Below are 20,735 nucleotides of genomic sequence, written 5' to 3'. Positions count from 1 at the left end.
TACTCGCAAGCCGTTCGCTTTGGCTTTGCAAATGGACCAAACCATTTCATGTAAATAGAGGGGGGGGGGGATATAATTTTACATATATATATAGTACGGGCATGCCCTAGTATATATAATATATATATATATATATATATATATATATATATATATAATATATATATATATATATATATATATATATATATATATAATTATATATATATAATTATATATATATATATATATATTGCTACGGACGCGGTTTAGATGTTATTTACCGAGCGGTTGGTATTACCGCGACCGAACAGTTCCCCCGATTCTTCCCCAACTCACCCGATTCACCCAGACATTGGCCAAATCGCGCTATGCCAAATCAATGATAGAAAGGACACGACGACTGGGAAAGAGGAAACGACGCAAGGGGTACAGTTCTCAAGACCTCCGGAGGAGGGTATAATTACAGTGGTGGAGAAAAGGGGTAGATTACAAGGCAGTGAGGTAAAGACACAGAAGAGATGGGCACTTAATTACCGTCTTATCTTATCCCAGACAGACCACAGACAAACGGAACAAGGCAGACTTACACAGGGATTGATGGCAGGAAGGGACAGGTAGGTCGATAGCACAAGGTGCACCTTGGCTCGGGGACAGGATAAAGCACGGTCCAGAAGATGCGGGGAGGCCTCACAGCGCTCGGAGGGGACGTCTTTCTTGCTTCAAGCTCAGCACGCATCTGACGTCACCTCCCCCTCACTGCGCATGCTCAACGGGGAGTGACACGCCCTCGGCTGGTTGGTTCCGCCCCACTGGGGCCGGTCCGCCGCTTCCATTGGGTGAGGGGGTTACCGGGCTCTGCCCTCGACGAGGAGCTGACAGGGAGCCCCTATTTGGTAACCCCGTCGAGCACATGTTTGATGGCGGCTCGTTGGCAAGGCCTGGTGCCCTCCCAACACCCCCTACCAACCAAGCCGGAGTGAGGACGCGCACTTCCTGCGCTCGTTGTTGTTGTTGTTGTTGTTGTTGTTGTTGAACTGTGAGGAAGAGCTGCGGGGAGGTATTGGGAGGTCCAAAACTTCCTAACGGTGCCATACAATCACATTCTGGTGCAACGAAGGGTCAGAATTAATGGAAACGAGTCCTTAACTGACATAGACTAAGAATAACTAGCAAGATGTCCTATAGTTGTCTTACATGAGATGCGGTGAACCTGGGCACGACATTTAATGGGGGAAATAGGGGGAGGTCGGGTCTACAGAGTGTTGTTTACAGAAAATGGGACTAGGGAATGGGGGATTGGGGATAGTTGGGAAGTATTGAGGAAATAGGGAATATTTACAAGCGGATATGGATGGATGCATATCCCATATCCGCAACACTGCACCCTTCTCTACCTCGGGGCGTCTCGACCCGATAAATTTTTACCTACTTTAGTGTGGCACTCAGATGTAGTTCCCTCTCCTATTAACTCAACCCTGAGTGCGACAGTTTTACAGATGTTCACAAATGAGTAAATATGTCCCCCTGCGACGTTGCACCCTTCTCCTAACAGAAACACACCCACAGGATAACCGAATCGCGGAAAGCATCCTCAAACTAAACATACAGCCGGTAGGGAGCATTATTTATACAACACTGATATTTACACTACGATCCAGGACCTGTTCTTTGAGGAACACATGCAGATGTTATGCATAGGGAGAGCACGCATGCCAGCATCGATACACCAACCCACGAGTGCCCTGTGGCCCTACGGCCTTTAATAATGTGCAGAGCACCCTGTCCAAGCACCAAAAGCACCACCCCATTACGCACAGTCAGCACCATCCGGTGCACCAATAAAGTGTTCATAAAAATGCACAATTAAGTGTCCATGGTCACCGGTGGTGTCGCAGCCGGCCGATGTTCTGCCACTGGTCTTGCCTTCATGGAGTGCACTTGGCCTTCTGGCTTCTTTAGAAATAAAGAAAGGCGCCAACCGCGTCCATTTCTGAATTGTGGCCGTCAGGGGGGCCAACTAAAAGTGGTTCACCTGTATGGCATAGGTGCCACGTTGACCCAGAGGTCCATCCACGGGTGGTGCTTGACCGCAAAAGAACTGCGGTCCATTGTGGGCGGCCACAAAAATTGCGGTCCATATGGTGTATCGATCCAGGCAGCAAGCAGCGGAAGTACAGGCCCACAACTGCGGAGCCAGCACCTCTCTCTCCTCTCTCTCTGCCCCAAAGCCAGATCCTCGGAGGTGGGAGACAAAAGAAGACAAGTGAGTAAGGTGGTAAGGGCGCAAAAGTGCACGCAATACAAGGTAATGCACACTGGGGGCACATGGGAACCAGGTGAGACAGGTACGTTCCTACCGTACGCCCCCCCCCCCCACCAGGTAACCTACATTGCCCCTCCCTTACCCCTTACTGTATCCACAAAACACAACACTACCCATAAACATCTACTTTACACATCAACAACGTCCCTACTGTCTTCCCCGTTCCTCCCATAAACCAAATTCGTCTTCTCTCCCTCCTAACCAATCAAATTTGCCATTTCCAACTCTCATCAAAATCTGCCATCTCCAACTCATCAAAATCTGCCATCACCAATTCATCATCAGTCCCTCCAAAGGAGGGAGAGATGGAATCACCCCAATGTCTCATCCACGTCGTGATGCGTCTCACAAATCCAAACAGCAATTCTCCTTTCCTGCAACACAAAACAAAGAAAACACAGGTGTGGAGTCATCAGCATCACCTCAGGTAAGTGGCTGCGTATGGTGCGACAGGTTCATCAATCCTAACTATTTCCTAAATGACTTTAACAACTTTACATTACCCGGGGTCTTTCCCTGCCAATCCATTGGCCAACTTACATTATGGGTTCTAAAAACCAATTCCCATTGACCAAACTGTGGTGCTTCTCAATTTGGGGTCTCACTCCCCCGATTCATCTCCCGGTGCCCTTGCACAATTTCTGGGCTGCGACGTGTAGCTCTCCCAGCAGGTCTACCCACCTGCACACCTCCACCACTGCAGTTGCCACCCGAGCTTACCTAGCTCCTCACCCTAACCTAACTAACTGGGGAAGGCCCCTCCTGGCTCTGTCACCCCTCAGTGCCCTCTGGCACTGGGCTACCCGGGTCCGTCCTCCGGATCCTCGGGCCCCATCCACAACAACTACTACCGGCTCCCAGAGCCCACCTGCGGCCTCACCTGGCCGACATCCTCACAGTGGTGGAGTGCCCAAACCAACTACACACACTAACAGGCTACACACCCAGCCATTTCCACAACACTAATGCACCCATCCAATCATCATTCTTCCATCCGCACCACAGATGCCAATATCCAACCACAATTTACCTATACCCTCTACCTAACACTTACACTACCCGCCCCGGGTATCCGTGATGGGGGTCCACTCTTCCCCCATCCACACCTTCGCACCACGCACACCACTCCGTACCACTTACTCCAACTCTCTCCACACCACTCATTCTCTGCTCCACATATTCCACACACCTGTACTTGCACACCTGTGCTCTCATACTTGGTGCCGCCTGCACCCTTCTCTCCCCCAAGCGCATTCGCACTGATCCACAACACTCACTACTCACCATGACACTCATCCGCAATGCTCTCTCATTCATCACTTGTACACTCACACACACCTCGGAGCATTGCCTCACCGATGCCTCATTTGAAGCTGCTCACCAGCACTTCCATTCACACTGCATCATCTGCTCTGTCTACTCCCTTCTAAACTCACGCTCCTCCATCTTCCCTTACACTCAGCGCTCCCACGTCATTATCAAACACTAAGCTACTACGTCCCCACTACAGGTACCAAGTCTCTTACATAAATCTTGTCACCCATAGTCACCTCTAGTCCCTATCAATATAACCTAACCCACCCGGGCTAGTTTTCACTGCCATACACCCCATAATCTATGGCGCATTTGCCCCCATCATGGGAAGGGTGGCAGGGATGCCACCCTTACCCACCGTCATACGGCGTGAGTGGGACCTTGTGGGACCACCTCGTATGCGAGTCGTTGCCCGCCTGCCGGACCCCGTGCGTCGCCCCTTGCGGGGTCAGCGCGGGGCCGAACCGGCCGGGCCCCCACAGTACATTACCCCCAAGGGGCTCCCGTGCCTCCCCTGTCCCTCTAAAAACTACCCCTGTTGGTGTCGATGCATGGGTCACGCTTCCGCAACCCGCTACCCATTCCATACCACCACAACCTTGCTCACTCACACCTCGCACCTCTCCCATCACCGGACCCTCTCGCTCGCACCCTCGTTCCATACACTCCGGACCAGCCATACACCTCACTCTTGGCCTCTCACGAACATCCGGGTCCATCTCGACCCCCAAGCTTATTAAATCACCTGGCGCATCACACGCACGACCATATTGGTCACCACTTACACCGGGTCCTCTTTCTCTTCGCTTCTCCTCCATCACCTGCGAATCCCTCATCCGGTTAATGAGCACATCATCACGATCCGAACACAGACTTTGGACCAATTCTTTTACTTCCTCTTTTATCTCTTTCTTATCCTCTCTCCGTCGCTTCTTAATTTCGCTCACCCCTTCTTCCACTTCTTCTAATTTCTGCTTCACCTCCTTCATCTCCTCGTGCGCCCCCTTAAGTTCTTCCTCTAACTCCACCTTATTTTTTTCTATGTGCTCCCGCACCTCCCGCTCTTTAACCTCCATCACCTCTACCACCTTGTTCATTTTCCTCGTCAGGTCCTCATGTACCGTCTGACACTCTTTTTTAATTACCCCTAGGTCCTTTTTCATCTCCTTCTGTGTCGATTTTAAACCCTCTATTACCGCTGTGTTCTTCTTTACCTGGTCCCCCAACTCCTTTTGTCCCACTGTCAGCTGTTCTAGTCCCAGCATCAACTCCTCTATACCACCTTGCAATCTTACAGTCCCCTTTCTCACCTCCTTCTCCATGCGCTCCTCACAGTGCCTCACCTCCTCGCGCACTCCTCCGACCTCACTCACACCTCTTCTGATCTCCTCTCCCATCACTTGCATCTCCTGCCCAGATGCCACCCTCATCTGCTCCATTTCCTCCCTGTGAGCATCCAATTTAGTTTCTATCCCCATTCTGACCCCCTCTATCTGCTGCCCCATTTGTTTAACTTCCCTTTCCGCTTGGTCCCTCATGTCCCTCAATTTGCCTTCCATACTGTTTTCTAACCCCTCTAACCCCTTTCTCATCCCTTCCATTTGATTCTCTTGAGCGGCCATTCTGTTTTCTACCCCCGTTAACCCATGTTTCACCCCTTCTATTTGATTCTCTTGAGCGGCCATTCTGTTTTCTACCCCCTTTAACCCATGTTTCACCCCTTCTATCCCATTGTCTAACCCCTCTAATTTAGCTTCTAGCCGTTCCCCCATTTCTCCCATTTTGCCCCCCATTTTGCCCCCCATTACCCCCAATTGCTCACTGAGCCCTTATTTGCTCACTCTGAGCATCCATCCGGTTCCCCATTTCGCTCCCCAATCGCTCACTATCAGCCCTCATTACCCCCATTTGCTCACTCTGAGCCTCTATACTGTTTTTCAGAACCTCCAATTTGGTCTCCCATTTGTCCCATAAGGGCCCTCATTTGCAGGAAAAAAAGGTTCGAATCCACCAGCGGCGCTGCTACGGTCGCGGGTGCGGTCGCCGTAGCCATGTGCGAGGCGCCATTTTGCGCGCCCGTAACCTCGTGCGCGAGGACGCCATTTTGCGAACCTGCCGCCCTCACTGCTTCGCTCTCCTCATGTCCCTCAATTTGGTCCTGGATCGACCCTGCCTCACTCTCCTCTACCGGAACCCAGCCATCTTGATCTCCCATAGCGTGACTTTCAAAATTCGGGTTTTTTGTCAAACAAAATCAAATTTCGGTGACTTGTAATTTTGAGCGCGTTAAGCGCGCTTCGGGTCCGTATCTCACTCCCAGACACCAATTGTTACGGTAATAACACAATTGGTGTCCAAAATTTGGGCTAAATAAATTTAGTCCCAGGTTCGAATCCCAACTCCTGACAACCAATTGTTACGGACGCGGTTTAGATGTTATTTACCGAGCGGTATTACCGCGACCGAACAGTTCCCCCGATTCTTCCCCAACTCACCTGATTCACCCAGACGTTGGCCAAATCGCGCTATGCCAAATCAATGATAGAAAGGACACGACGACTGGGAAAGAGGAAACGACGCAAGGGGTACAGTTCTCAAGACCTCCGGAGGAGGGTATAATTACAGTGGTGGAGAAAAGGGGTAGATTACAAGGCAGTGAGGTAAAGACACAGAAGAGATGGGCACTTAATTACCGTCTTATCTTATCCCAGACAGACCACAGACAAACGGAACAAGGCAGACTTACACAGGGATTGATGGCAGGAAGGGACAGGTAGGTCGATAGCACAAGGTGCACCTTGGCTCGGGGACAGGATAAAGCACGGTCCAGAAGATGCGGGGAGGCCTCACAGCGCTCGGAGGGGACGTCTTTCTTGCTTCAAGCTCAGCGCGCATCTGACGTCACCTCCTCCTCACTGCGCATGCTCAGCGGGGAGTGACACGCCCTCGGCTGGTTTGTTCCGCCCCACTGGGGCCGGTCCGCCGCTTCCATTGGGTGCGGGGGTTACCGAGCTCCGCCGTCGACGAGGAGCTGACAGGGAGCCCCTATTTGGTAACCCCGTCGAGCACATGTTTGATGGCGGCTCGTTGGGAAGGCCTGGTGCCCTCCCAACACCCCCTACCAACCAAGCCGGAGTGAGGACGCGCACTTCCTGCGCTCGTTGTTGTTGTTGTTGTTGTTGTTGTTGTTGTTGCTGTTGTTGTTGAACTGTGAGGAAGAGCTGCGGGGAGGTATTGGGAGGTCCTAAACTTCCTAACGGTGCCATACAATCACATTCCGGTGCAACGAAGGGTCAGAATTAATGGAAACGAGTCCTTAACTGACATAGACTAAGAATAACTAGCAAGATGTCCTATAGTTGTCTTACATGAGATGCGGTGAACCTGGGCACGACATTTAATGGGGGAAATAGGGGGAGGTCGGGTCTACAGAGTGTTGTTTACAGTAAATGGGACTAGGGAATGGGGGATTGGGGATAGTTGGGAAATATTGAGGAAATAGGGGAATATTTACAAGCGGATATGGATGGATGCAAATCCCATATCCGCAACAATATATATATACTAGCGGGGTCACCCGTGGGAATCCCACGGGCATGGATGTGTGTGACATTTCGACATATTGAGTTATATGCTGCACATTCATTTTTACAAAATGGTTACTGGCAAGTCATCAGATCCAGAAATGGTGTGAATTTATTTATTTCACATAATATGTGACCCCTCACTCCTCTCCACCTGACACTCTCCTGTCTCCACCTGACACTTTCCTGTCTCCACCTGACACTCTCCTCTCTCCACCTAGCACTCCTCTCCTCTCCAAACCCTCACATCCCTCTCCTTTCCAATCCCTCACCTCTCCAATCCCTCACACTCCTCTCCTCTCCAATCCTTCACACGCCTCTCCAATCGCGCCTCACACTCCTCTCCAATCGCGCCTCACACTCCTCTCCAATCGCGCCTCACACTCCTCTCCAATCGTGCCTCACACTCCTCTCCAATCGTGCCTCACACTCCCCTCCAATCACTCCTCTCCAATCGTGCCTCACACTCCTCTCCAATCACGCCTCACACTCCTCTCCAATCGTGCGTCACACTCCTCTCCAATCGCGCCTCACACTCCTCTCCAATCGCGCCTCACTCGCCTCTCCAATCGGCTTTCCCCGTCTCGTTTCTCTCCTTTTTCTCCCGTCTCGTTCTTTTTCTTGCTCCAAATCGGCCCGTCGGAATCGGAAATCGGCCCGTCTCGCCCGTCTGAATCGGAAATCGGCCCGTCTTGCTTTTGTGCTTGTGCGTAAATAAATTGTGTTCATGACACCATTTCTGGTGTTGGGCTAGCGGCTAGGGTGCCGGCTTAGGATCCTGGGTTCGAATCTCGGTCGATCGCCGAATTAATGCCAGGGGGGTTGACTCAGCCTGTCATCCTTCCGAGGTCGGCTAATTGAGTACCAGTTCACTGGTAATTCCCTGTTTGTCGTTGAAGGCGGCAAAAAGGGTTGGCGTCAGGAAGGGCATCCGGCCGTAAAACATTGCTTCAAAAAGGGGACAAAAAAACAACAACTACCACGGTCCCCGAAAAGGCCAACCCCCGCTTTGCGGGGAAAAATGGCCTCTAAACGGTGGTTTTTACACCATTTCTGGATCTGATGACTTGCCAGTAACCATTTTGTAAAAATGAATGTGCAGCATCTAACTCAATATGTCGAAATGTCACACACATCCATGCCCGTGGGATTCCCACGGGTGACCCCGCAAGTTTGCATTGACGTTCGTCGATGGACTCGTTCGCCCGTCTCATTCGTTTTCTTGCTGCATCCTGTTCAAGTCTGCGTTCTTCATCGATCGTCTCATTCATTTTGGAAATAGAAGTTTCCACGCAGCGCATGAATTGTCACGATCCTCAAGAGGAATTTGTCTCGTAATCATCAAATGATAAATGGCAAGTAAATTATATTGTGGAAAATTAAAGATTTCAAATAAACCTATTTAAAGTGTATTCGCACATAACTAATTTAAAAAACGAAGAAATATCTCTCGGTAATTTCCTGAAACATATTTTACTTCCGGCTAATAATGTTGAATTAAATAAAAACGAAGAAATATATGTCGGCATCATTGTTGACGTTTTTGTGACGACTGTCATCAAACGAAAAAGTAATATATCTTAACGGAAAAGCAAAAGCGAATTTTTAATATATATCGACACGTTGCCGTCGGTGTCATGTTGGGCGGTGTATGATACACCATGACGCGATTTTTAAAAATATATCTCTGCATTTTCCCGCGTGTGTGGAATGTTCTCAATTATTGCTGACACCGAGTCCAAAACCATCGATAAAAATGAAATCATATGGTGAGTTAGATTGGAGATAAAGGCGTGAGAGAGACTCAATGGCCTTGAAGTTGAAGTTACAGGCGTTTGAGAATTAATTTCGTTCTATAAACGGCAACTTTCATTGGATTTCCTTCCCGTTTTTTTTCAACCGAGTCGAAAACTATGTTAGCGACTGTGAAAAATGAAATGATATATCGAATTTTTAATATGTATCGACACGTTGCCGTCGGTGTCATGTTAGGCGGTGTATGATACACCATGACGCGATTTAAAAAAATATATCTGCATTTTCCCGCGTGTGTGGAATGTTCTCAATTATTGCTGACACCGACTCTAAACCATCGATAAAAATGAAATCATATGGTGAGTTAGATTGGAGATAAAGGCGTGAGAGAGACTCAATGGCCTTGAAGTTACAGGCATTTGAGAATTCATTTCGTTCTATAAACGGAACTTTCATCGGATTTTCTTCTCGTTTTTTTTCAACCGAGTCTAAAACTATGTTAGCGACTGTGAAAAATGAAATGATATATCGAATTTAAAATAGATATCGACACATTGCCGTCGGTGTCATGTTGGCGGTGTATGATACACCATGACGCGATTTTAAAAAATATATCTCTGCATTTTCCCGCGTGTGTGGAATGTTTGTGGAAAATTAAAGATTTCAAATAAACCTATTTAAAGTGTATGCGCACATAACTAATAAAAAAAACGAAGAAATATCTCTCGGTAATTTCCTGAAACATATTTTACTTCCGGCTAATATGTTTGAATGAAATCAAAACGAAGAAATATATGTCGGCATCATTGTTGACGTTTTTGTGACGACTATCATCAAACGAAATAGTAGTAATATATCATAACGGAAAAGCAAAAGCGAATTTTTGCCGTCGGTGTCATGTTGGGCGGTGTATGATACACCATGACGCGATTTTTAAAAATATATCTCTGCATTTTCCCGCGTGTGTGGAATGTTCTCAATTATTGCTGACACCGAGTCCAAAACCATCGATAAAAATGAAATCATATGGTGAGTTAGATTGGAGATAAAGGCGTGAGAGAGACTCAATGGCCTTGAAGTTGAAGTTACAGGCGTTTGAGAATTCATTTCGTTCTATAAACGGCAACTTTCATTGGATTTCCTTCCCGTTTTTTTTCAACCGAGTCGAAAACTATGTTAGCGACTGTGAAAAATGAAATGATATATCGAATTTTTATATGTATCGACACGTTGCCGTCGGTGTCATGTTAGGCGGTGTATGATACACCATGACGCGATTTTAAAAATATATCTGCATTTTCCCGCGTGTGTGGAATGTTCTCAATTATTGCTGACACCGACTCTAAAACCATCGATAAAAATGAAATCATATGGTGAGTTAGATTGGAGATAAAGGCGTGAGAGAGACTCAATGGCCTTGAAGTTACAGGCATTTGAGAATTCATTTCGTTCTATAAACGGCAACTTTCATCGATTTTCTTCTCGTTTTTTTTTCAACCGAGTCTAAAACTATGTTAGCGACTGTGAAAAATGAAATGATATATCGAATTTAAAATAGATATCGACACATTGCCGTCGGTGTCATGTTGGGCGGTGTATGACTACACCATGACGCGATTTTAAAAATATATCTCTGCATTTTCCCGCGTGTGTGGAATGTTTGTGGAAATTAAAGATTTCAAATAAACCTATTTAAAGTGTATGCGCACATAACTAATAAAAAAAACGAAGAAATATCTCTCGGTAATTTCCTGAAACATATTTTACTTCCGGCTAATATGTTGAATGAAATAAAAACGAAGAAATATATGTCGGCATCATTGTGACGTTTTTGTGACGACTATCATCAAACGAAATAGTAATATATCATAACGGAAAAGCAAAAGCGAATTTTTAATATATATCGACACATTGCCGGCGGTGTCATGTTGGGCGGTGTATGATACACCATGACGCGATTTAAAAAATATATCTCTGCATTTTCCCGCGTGTGTGGATTGTTCTCAATTATTGCTGACACCGAGTCTAAAAGTAAAACCATCGATAAAAATGAAATCATATGGTGAGTTAGATTGGAGATAAAGGCGTGAGAGAGACTCAATGGCCTTGAAGTTACAGGCCTTTGAGAATTCATTTCGTTCTATAAACGGCAACTTTCATCGGATTTTCTTCCCGTTTTTTTTCAACCGAGTCTAAGAACTATGTTAGCGACTGTGAAAAATGAAATGATTTATCGAATTTGATTTGAAATAAAACTGGGGGAGAGCAAGACACCACGGCCTACAAAACAGGACTCAAAGCTATGCGAGTTAATAAATGGTGGATATTTGTTTATAGCCACTCCCAGAATGGGTGGAGCTATGGGTGGAGCTACTCTGCAAACCGAGTAAGCCACACCCCGGACAGACACCCAACAGATAGACAGACAGACAGAATCATCTACGGCTATTATAATATAGATATATATATATATATATATATATATATATATATATATATATATATACTATATATATATATATGTGTGTGTGGAGAAGGAGACTATATATACAGTCCCAACGGGTGACCCCACTATATATATATACACTACTGGGGTCACACGTGGGAATCCCACGGGCATGGATGTGTGTGACATTTTGACATCTTGATTTAGATGCTGCACATTAAATTTTACAAAATGGTTACTGGCAATTCATCAGATCCAGAAATGGTGTAATGAACACAATTTATATATTTCACATAATATGTGCCCCCTCACTCCTCTCCACCTGACACTCTCCTCTCTCCACCCTCACGCCTCTGCAATCCCACTCCTCGTCACACTCCCCTCCAATACCTCCTCACACTCCCCTCCAATACCTCCTCACACTCCCCTCCAATACCTCCTCACACTCCCTCCAATACTTCCTCACACTCCTCTCCAATACTTCCTCACACTCCTCTCAATCCCTCACACTCCTCTCCAATCCTCACACTCCTCTCCAATCCCTCACACTCCTCTCCAATCCCTCACACTCCTCTCCAATCCCTCACACTCCTCTCCAATCCCTCACACTCCCCCTCCAATCGCTCCTCACTCTCCTCCAATCGCTCCTCACTCTCCTCTCCAATCGCTCCTCTCTCACACACACGGTAGTGGGAGAGAGACACACACACACACACACACACACACACACACACACACACACACACACACACACACACACCACAACACACACACACACACACACACACACACACACACACACACACACACACACACACACACACACACATACACACTGGAGAGTGGGTGACACACACACGGAAACTCATGTGAAAAACAAAAATTTTTCAATTAAATTAGATTAAAGATTTCACGATTTAAAAATAAATAAATTAAGATTTCACGATTGTAGTTCTGCAGCTGTGAAACGCATTTCCTTTGGGTGGTGTATAATCGCTCCGATCGAAACAGGCATTACCTCGTTTCCTTTGCTCGAGTTGTTCTGAAAGTAATTCATGATCGAAGACGTGTTGATTGAGTCTTAAAATGCACATCCAATCATCCAATCATCCAGACATACAGAGCATACAGAAGCCGATCGTCGGCCTATGCCTATGGCGCCCATGACTCTTCTTCAATTTTTAACTTTAATGTATCGATAGCTTTTCGCTTTACAAAGTAAAAATAGATTAAAACCAAACGTTATTAATAAATATTGTATTCCATAGTTAGTTTACATTATTATGTAAATTTTTGAAGTACTGTATTGTTTAATTCCATGGTTGGAAAAGAGTTGACTCGCTTAAAGCAAACTCTGTATATACACCCCAGGGATATGGAAAAATATAATTACACTTCGATTGGATCCCGAACTTCAGTATTCAGTCGCTGTATTTTTACTAAGTGATAATTTAAATAATGAAGTCCTGGGAACGTTCTCTCCTCTCTCTCCTTCCCCGTGCCGACGTAACAGTCGACACATTCAAAACGGCTGTTGGAATACATGTCGCCGATTTTCTCAACTTTAGCTGAAACTGAGACTTGAACCATCCCAGCGACTGTGATGGTGAATTAGTCGAGATAAAGCCGTGAGGGAGACTCAATGAATGGGCTTTATGTTGCAGGCCTTTGAGAATTCATTTCGTTCTATAATATAATATAAACGGAAACTTTCATCGGATTTTCTTCCCGTTTTTTTTCAACTGAGTCTAAAACTATGTTAGCGACTGTGTAAAATGAAATGATATATCGAATTTTTAATATATATCGACACGTTGCCGTCGGTGTCATGTTGGGCGGTGTATGATACACCATGACGCGATTTTTAAAAATATATCTCTGCATTTTCCCGCGTGTGTGGAATGTTCTCAATTATTGCTGACACCGAGTCTAAAACCATCGATAAAAATGAAATCATATGGTGAGTTAAATTGGAGATAAAGGCGTGAGAGAGACTCAATGGCCTTGAAGTTACAGGCGTTTGAGAATTCATTTCGTTCTATAAAGGGCAACTTTCATCGGATTTTCTTCCCGTTTTTTTTCAACCGAGTCTAAAACTATGTTAGCGACTGTGAAAAATGAAATGATTTATCGAATTTGATTTGAAATAAAACTGGGAGAGAGAGCAAGACACCACGGGCCTACAAAACAGTCCTCAAAGCTATGCGAGTTAATAAAATGGTGGATATTTGTTTATAATTATATGAAGCCTCTCCCAGAATGGGTGGAGCTACTCTGCAAACCGAGTAAGCCACACCCCGGACAGACACCCAACAGATAGACAGACAGACAGACAGAATCATCTACGGCTATTATAATATAATACTAGTGGGGTCACCCGTGGGAATCCCACGGGCATGGACGTGTGTGACATTTCAACATATTGAGTTAGATGCTGCACCTGCACATGCAGTTTCACAATAACACACACACACACACACACACCTCGTTTTTTCATTTCTGTATCTCACAATTCGGTCTCTCTCTTATTCACACACCCACACAAACACACACACACACACACACACACAAACACACACACGTACACCGACACACATACACATACACACACACACACACGCACACACATACACATCCACACACACACACACACATGCACGCACACGTACACACACATGTACACCGACACATGCATATACACATATACACATACACATATGTATACACACACATGCACACACATACACATATACACACACAGACACATACACATATACACATACACACACAGACACACACACACACACACACACACACACACACAGACACACAGACACACACACACACACACACACACATGCATACACATACACACATATACATACATACACACACACACACGTACACACACATGTACACCCACACACATGCACACACATATATATATATATACACATACAGACACACATATATATACACACACATACACACGTGTACACACACATGTACACCGACACACATGCACACACATACACATATGCACATACACACATATACACACACATATATATATACATACACATGTACACCCACACACACACATACATACACACACACACATACACACACACACATATACACACACACACACATATACACATACAGACACACACATATATACACATGCACAAAAACACACACACATATATACACACACATACATGCGACACACATGCACACACATACACACATATGCACACACACATATATATATATACACATACACACACACACACACACACAGACAGACATATATATACACACATACACATATATGCACGCACACACACACACACACACGTCCCACATGTATATATCCCACATCCCACATGTATATACATGTTTAAAGTGTACGTGCCCTTCCCCCCTCCCCCGCCCGGCAACGCCGAGTACTTCTGCTAGTAACTAATGAAATAAAAACGAAGAAATATCTCTGAGTGCTTGACTGTATGGTATGCTTGCAATTGTATGTCTAGGATGAGATGAAGAAGGGAGAAGGTAAGAGTGAATGTCTGTTGGTTTGGTGTATAGTTCTGTTTCGAGTCTGTTATTTTGAAGCGTGAGTGATGTGTCTAGAAAGTGAACTTCGGACTGTGAGCTGTCGAATGTGAACTTGATGGTCGGATGAATCAAATTTAATTCATTTTGGAATTGTGTGAGACTACGGGGGGATTTTGACCAGATGAACTGGATGTCATCAATATAACGTACCCAGGATTTTTCCAAGATGCCGTGATGAGGTTGTGCATTGATCTTGGCCTCTATCATTCCCATGAAGATGTTAGCGTACGATGGTGCAACAGGGGTACCCATAGCGGTACCTTGAGTTTGAATGTAATGTCGTCCGTTGAATTGGAAATTATTCAGTTTGAGTGTCAGTTCTAATAGGCGCAAAAGGTCTTGAGTAGGTGGCATTGGGACTTGTCGTGTCTCACCCAATTCCAAAATGAATTAAATTTGATTCATCCGACCATCAAGTTCACATTCGACAGCTCACAGTCCGAAGTTCACTTTCTAGACACATCACTCACGCTTCAAAATAACAGACTCGAAACAGAACTATACACCAAACCAACAGACACTCACTCTTACCTTCTCCCTTCTTCATCTCATCCTAAACATACAATTGCAAGCACACCATACAGTCAAGCACTCAGAGTAAGACGCATTTGCTCAACAAAAATGGCAGAAGAAACTTCTCTCTGCCAATTAGAAACACACTTCATTGCAAGAAACTATGACCCTCACTCTGTGAAAGAAGCAATAACCCGAGCAAAACACATACCGAGAGCAGACCTTCTGACTTACAAACCCAAACCTGCAACTAACCGTGTCCCACTGGTAACCACCTACTCTGCTACCTCATCCCAATTGCCAAGTATTCTGAATAAGGCCCTTCCTCTCCTCCATCAATCAGAAACACTCGGCACCACATTTCCTCAACCTCCACTAACATCATTTCGACGTGGTCGGACACTCAGGGACCTCTTGGTAAAAGCAAAGCACCCACAGCCCCACAACAAAGAAACTAGGATCCCTGGCTTCTATAAATGCACAGCAAAAAAATGTATTATTCACAAGCATTTACTAGAAGGAAACAAATTCTGTAGTTCTAGCACTGGACAAAAATTCCCCATCACCTCCTATATGAACTGCAAATCTACATGGGTCATATACCTAATCACTTGCCAAAAGTGCACCAAACAATATGTTGGAAAAACTGAAAATACACTCTACACACGATTTAATAACACCCGGTCAGAAATCAATAACTTCCACACCAGTCAGGGCAAATCTCTACCTTACACGATACACTTCAATCAACCGGATCACTCTATAAATGACATTCAGATCTCTGCCATTGAATCAATCACAAATCGATCACACACCACGATTCTGAAACGTGAGTCCTTTTGGATACACAAACTTCGGACAAAAGTCCCTCATGGCATAAATTTTGATGACTAAAGCATGTTCCCACATCAACCCAATCAAATTGTTAACCGTAACCCATTCATTCATTCATTCATTCATTCATTCATTCTACCTTTATATGTCATTTATATAAATATATAAATATATTATATGAATATAAATGGGATATGAATATATGCTTGTGTGTTTATGTATGTATATCTCTATATTTGTATATGCACGTGCACCCTAACTGTAACGCAAACGGTCACTTCCGTTGAACTTGGGGCTGGTGAGTGAGCTTTGGCGTGGCTCTTCCTTCTGTATGCATTTTCTGCACACATCACGCATCTCGCACACATATCACCATACATACTTGACTGATATACATACCTGATGTTTTTGTAGACTCAGCGTGAGACCTTTGTTGGTCGAAAGCTTGTCGACAATTAAAGATCGACGTCCTGAAGCTACGTCCGCATCTTATTTAATCTAACGATTATTTATTCAATACAAATGAGACGCCCTGCTCGTACTTTGGAGTTTCTACTATTTCTTACAGTTATATATATATATATATATATATATATATATATATATATATATATATATATATATATATATATATATATATATATACATACATACATACATACATACATACATACATACATACATACATATATATATATATATATATATATATATATATATATATATATACATACAGGGTCCGGCTGGGAGGTGTGACGATTTTCAGAAAACTCATAGTTATTTTTAGTCGAATTTCAATTTTTATTTTTTTTAAAGACTACATATATAATGCCATTTAATACACTGTAACAAAGACATTTAAAAAATGTAATTCATGTTTGAATTGGGTATAACAATGCAAGTGGGGGGTCTAGCGCATGCGTGATGGCTGTTGGTTACTCGTTGTTAGGCGCCATTTCAGGAGCCATGGAGCTGTGGACGATTGAACATCGCGTCTTTGTTGTTGAGACGTTTATTCAAACGGGTAGTTCGGTGGTGCTTACACAGCGCAGATTTCGTACTCACTTCAATGTTGGTCGACGTGGCGCCGTTCCGTCTCGAAACACAATATTGAAGTGGGTAAAAAACTTCAGGACAACTGGATCTGTGAGGCCGGGAGCAGCTCGGGGAGGTGATCGAACCGTTAGGACCCCGGAAAACATCGAAGGTTCGACAAGCTGTGGAGGCCAGCCCTCGTCGGTCAGCGGTATGGCACGCTCGCGCTCTACGGATGTCAGACAGATCAGTTCGTCGAATTTTGCACTTGGACCTTCATTATCACGCGTTCAAAATCATGGTGGTTCAAGAACTGCAGCAGAATGATTTCGTACGGCGGTTTACGTTCGCAGAAAGAATGCTGGAACTGCTGAGGGATGCTGCTGTGCTGAGAAATGCTGGAACCTTTCCGCGCGTCTGCAAGAATGCTTGGACAAGAACGGCCGCCATTTAGATGAAGTCATTTTTCAAACATGAATTACATCTTTTTAAATGTCTTTGTTACAGTGTATTACATGGCATTATATATGTAGTCTTTAAAAAAAAAAAATTGAAATTCGACTAAAAATAACTGTGTAAGAGTTTTCTGAAAATCGTCACACCTCCCTGATGGACCCTGTATATACATATATATATATATATATATATATATATATATATATATATATATATATATATATATATATATATATATATATATATATATATATATATATATATATATTGTTGCAGAAATGAGGATTGTGTTTTTTTGATTGTGTTGTATTGTATTGTAAATTGTTATGAATTATTGTTTAGTCTGAGCCCTCCTTGCTCCAGTGTGTATAAAGGTCAAAGGGTGTTCCGGTAGTTAATTCCATAAAGCATACATTGAAGGACACTATAATACCCTTGTTCAGTAGCTTATATCCTTATTCTGTGTATCAGGTTAAGGCTTTGTCTTCCATGAAAATGACACTCCATTGCACCAAGTGAAATAGATAGATTCCTTTCATTCCCCATTCCCACTCCCAAAACTTCCATTGCCAAGCCTCAATTTCCAGCTACATCCCCTCCAAGTCTCCATTGCCAACTGCACTGGGCAGTTTGCCAGTTTGTTACAGCTGTGGGTTGTTTTCGCCCCAAAACCACCATTGAACATGTGCTCGGGTCGGGGAAGAAAGGCGTGCCCGCCCGTCGTCATCAAGGGCGGAGCCAGAGGGTCGCGCGACCAACCAGGGCCGAGGTGAGCACACTGATGGGCGTGTCCTCAAAGCCGGCGGCTTAATCGCCGGAGGCGCTATAAAGGCGCGTGCGCAAGAAGTTGCGAAGAGCTGAGTTGTGTGGTTTTGGTCAGAGCGGGGGTTGGTCGTCAGTGGTGGTCAGTGGTTGCGTTGAGTTGTCGGTGGTGAGGAGTGATTGGACTAAGCATGAGAGAAAGAGTCCTGGAGTTAGTGAGAGAGGGAGAGAGAACCCGTCACGCCAGACCCCCCACCAGCAGCGTTGGCTTGGCTCCACCAAGCAGCTCCGACCCGTTACCCCGCGCACACAACAGGATCGGTGGCATCGGCGGCCGTCGAGGTCCAGCCCGACGTCCCGTGCGGGATCAAGCTCCAGCCAGCTCCGGATCTTCCTCTCCCTCCAGCCATCCACCTCCCGCCAGTCCTGTCTTTCCATCCTTTTGGTGTACGTGAGTTTGTTCTGTTTGTTTTGTCCCTGGACAATTAATAAAGACTGCATAGATAAGCTAGTAATTTTCACTGTGTCTCTAAAATCTTCTGTATATTATTTTATTATCTTTCCTTCTCCTTGGTTTCTTTGAGCCTGTAAATAGTAATAAATAGTAATCGTATTTCAAACCTTTTTGCCTTCGTCTTCCTCTTCTTCACATCCGTGTCATCTTTGTCTTTTCCCTCATTGAATAGCTGTGGCGCGATCTGGCCAACGTTCAGGGGATCGGGTGAGTCGGGAAAAACTGTTCGGCCGCGGCGCCTCCACTCGGCAAACAACATCTTATCCGCGGACCCTAACAATATATATATATATAATATATATATATATATATATATATATATATATATATATATATATATATATATATATATATATATATATATATATATATATATAAGGCCTCTCCTCATATATATATATATATATATATATATGCACTCTGTATCATATATACACTACCGGTCGAAAGTTTTATAACACCTCAATTTTTCCGGTTTTTATTGAAATTTACACAGTTTAATGTCTCAATGTACTCTGAAGTTAAGCATAGAACAAATAAACAATTGGAGATGAAAAAAGAAATCATAGAATAATTTTGTTTAACAAAATTTAATTTAAATTTTTGACTCAGCAAAGTAGCCACCTTTTGCAAATATAACCACCCAACACACTCGTGGCATTCTTTCTACAATGGAAATCAAATATTGTTCGGGAGGTTCTTCCCAACACTGTTGCAGCAGTTCCCACAAATGTGTTGCACTTGTAGGTTGCTTTGCTTTCACTCTTCTGTCCAGTTCATCCCAAACCAGCTCGATGGGGTTTAAGTCTGGAGACTGTGCTGGCCATTCCAAGATTTGAAGCCTACCGTATTATTCTTTTCCTCGAAGGTAGTTTTGACATCGCCTGAAGGTGTGTTTAGGGTCATTATCTTGCTGTAGGATGAACCCCTGACCAACTAGGCGTATACCAGAGGGTATTGCATGGCGCTGCAAAATGCTGTGGTAGCCCTTTTGGTTCAGCTTGCCAGTCACTCTGTGCAAGTCGCCGACTCTGGATCCAGCAAAAGAGCCCCAGACCATCACGCTTCCTCTTCCATGTTTGACAGTTGGTGTCACACACTGAGGAACCATCCTTTCACCTACTCGACGACGTACAAAAAACTTGCGTGATGAACCAAAGATTTCAAATTTTGATTCATCGGTCCATAAGACCTTCTTCCAGTCTTCAGTAGTCCACTGGCGGTGCTTCATGGCCCAGGCAAGCCTCTTTTTCTTATTTCACCATCTTAGCAACGGCTTTCTTACTAACACTCCACCCTGTCAAACATGCAGCTCGAAGTCTTCTCTTCACAGTTGAAACTGAGACTTGCTTACTTCGACCAGTGTTAAGCTGTGCTTGAAGCTGTTGTTCTGTGAGCCGCCTATCACGCAAGCTGTTGACACTCAGAAACTTGTCTTCTGATTCTGTTGTGGCTTTGGGTCTGCCAGACCTCTTCCTGTCAGAGTTTCCTCCAGTTTCCAAGTGGCTTTTGATGTTGTAGGCAACTATACTCACTGACACCATGGCTTTCTTTGCAATTTCTCTAAAGGAAAGACCTACACTTTTAAGGGTTATA

Source organism: Myxine glutinosa, chromosome 1 (genome assembly GCF_964187855.1).
Source record: "Myxine glutinosa chromosome 1, kmMyxGlut1.1, whole genome shotgun sequence".
In the NCBI taxonomy this organism is placed as follows: Eukaryota; Metazoa; Chordata; class Myxini; order Myxiniformes; family Myxinidae; genus Myxine; species Myxine glutinosa.
This window is presented reverse-complemented; position numbering follows the sequence as displayed.